Genomic DNA, 2431 nt, shown 5'->3' with positions numbered 1-2431 from the left:
ATAAACACATATATATACATGCACATATATGTATAATTTTTAATTGGGTTTATGTTTAAATGGAAATTTATGTAACTTTTAGATTTTTCAGTTATTTGCAAATCATATTTGTATTTTCTTTTTGGAAGTTAAGTGATAATCATTGCGTTCATCTCTCTTTTAAAGTCTGGTATATATTTTAAATTTCTCATCTAGAGAAGCTCACTGTCATCAAGTCAGTCTCAACTCATAGCAACCACTATTAAGTTTTTAAGGCTGCAGTTCTTTACAGAAGCAGACTGCATCATCTTTCTTCTGTGGAGCAGCTGGTGGGTTTGAACCATTGACCTTTAGGTTAGCAGCCAAATACCTTAACCACTATACCACTAGAGCTCTTTAAGCATTACCTTAGTGACTATTTATTTATTTATTTATTACCTTTAGAAAGTCAAAATCTGAGTGTCTTCACCTTAATCAGGTTATCTAGTGTAGCATTACTTAGATTGGGATAACTTGACATTGTGTGCCTATTGGTGTGATGCAAGATGAGGTACCCAGCATCATCACATTTCCTATGAAGTATCTTGGCAAAAAATGTTTACCCTGGGTTTGATCAGTCCTTTAGGATAAACTTCTGGTTTACAGTAAATACAGAGATTATACAACATATTAAATAACACCATGAAAAAACAGATAAATACAGAATGTGTGATACTCTACAAGTCAACTGGTCTGGTTATTTTGAAAAGTCAGTGTGCTGGGGAAAAACAAATTGGTGGAGTTAGTGGGTGTGCTGTTTTAAAATAAAAGAATCTAAAGGGTTATAATCCCCTCCCAAATTTTAAATACAACATAAATGCATGGACAGTGAAAATCAAGATATTGTATGACTTGTAGTGAATAAACAACTGTTTGTAGCTCTGCCTATCCCAATTTTTGGATTTTAAAATGTGGTTATACTAGTATTTATTGATTTTTCCATTTTAGGTGATTATTGACTTCTTTTTATGAAAGTCTATCCTTTCCCCATCTTCATTCTTCTCCTACCATGTTTTAAGTGTAATCAAAGCAGTTTTTATATCATTAAGATTATGTAAGGAGCTCTGGTAGCGTAGTGCTAAGGCACTTGACTGCTAACCAGAAGACTGGCGGTTCAAACCCATCAGCCACTCCTTCGAAGGAAGATGGGGCAGCCAACTTCCGTAGTGATACTGCCTTGGAAACCCAAGGAAGGATCACTATGGGTCTGATCCGACTCGATGGCACAGAACAGTAACTGCAACAACATTTACACAGAGCTAAGTATTACTCTGTTTGCTTTATGCAGTTTTTGTTTCCCATGCATTGAAAAATGGCCTTTTTTGTTGTTTTCTTTACTTTTATTTACCTCCCTTACTTTTCTGACGGAAGTGTAAAACTCCTTTTTGTGGTCAAATATATCTGAAATTCTCTCAGTACCTTTCCATTTTTATTTTTTCTGTCTTCTCTCTTTCTCTTTGTTTTCTTAGAATTTTTCCTTTCTTTCACTTGCTGTATGAATTAATTGTTCTCTGTGTTCACTGCAGAACTGTTGTCCTGGGACTTTTGTTTGCTTCTCTTGTGTCACATACTGCATTTTTGCAATTTCTTCTCTTTATTTCTTTTTGAGTGAGCACAGTCTCTGATAGCTTCCTATCAAAGATTGCATGGGACTTATTCTTCTTAAGACTGTAGCATGTGAGGAAAAAAAATAATTGCAACCTCATATTTGATAGCAGGTTTGGATGTGTATGAAAATCTATATACAGTTTAAGAAGAATTTACAGTTCAAAAGGATTTTCAAAAAAACTAATATCCTTTTAATTGTGATATTGACGTTCTTGCTCTTATCTTCTCCCTCCAGTATTTTTGAGAACTCCAGTGCCATTCTGAACCACCAGTATTTTATAAATGGCTTTTATTCTTCCTGGCACATTTCTATATTTTTTCTTTATATTTTAGAAATTACATAAGAAGGTATTATTATGGTGTAAATTAATTGTGTTTTTCATTTAATAGTTTATTTTAAATTTATAAACTAATGTCCTCCATATCTTTGGGAAATTTTCTTATGTGTTTCTCTTGATAAGTTTATTTGTACTTTCTTCTTCTCTCTGTCCCCTCTTTCTTCCTTTCTTCATCTGGCCCTCCCTCTCTCAGACTCCTATTATTCAAATGTTGGATGACATGAATATTATTTATTATTACATTTGTATTTTGTTTAAGTATTTGTTTACTTCCTTTTCTATTCTGTTTTCTACCATTTGGTCTTTTGTTAAATGAGCTGGGAGATTTCTTCAATTTTTTCTTCTTACTCACCTTTTGCATCTTTATTTATTTATTTATTTATTTTTTTATTAGGATTTGGGTGAAGATTTACAGAGTAAATTCACTTTTCATACAGCAGTTCACATATACTTTGTCTCATGTCATT

The 2431-nt window shown here is 32.8% G+C and overlaps 1 protein-coding gene across 1 annotated transcript in view; it reads left to right on the top strand.

Annotated features, from left to right (window-relative positions):
* The window catches only part of NBAS (NBAS subunit of NRZ tethering complex), a 750019-nt gene that overhangs the window by 377472 nt on the left and 370116 nt on the right, over positions 1-2431 (top strand). The window lies entirely within an intron of this gene.

The sequence above is a fragment of the Orycteropus afer genome, unplaced genomic scaffold, assembly GCF_000298275.1.
Source record: "Orycteropus afer afer isolate SDZICR_OR568_19922 unplaced genomic scaffold, OryAfe1.0 scaffold00187, whole genome shotgun sequence".
NCBI lineage: Eukaryota > Metazoa > Chordata > Mammalia > Tubulidentata > Orycteropodidae > Orycteropus > Orycteropus afer.
This window is presented reverse-complemented; position numbering and strand designations above follow the sequence as displayed.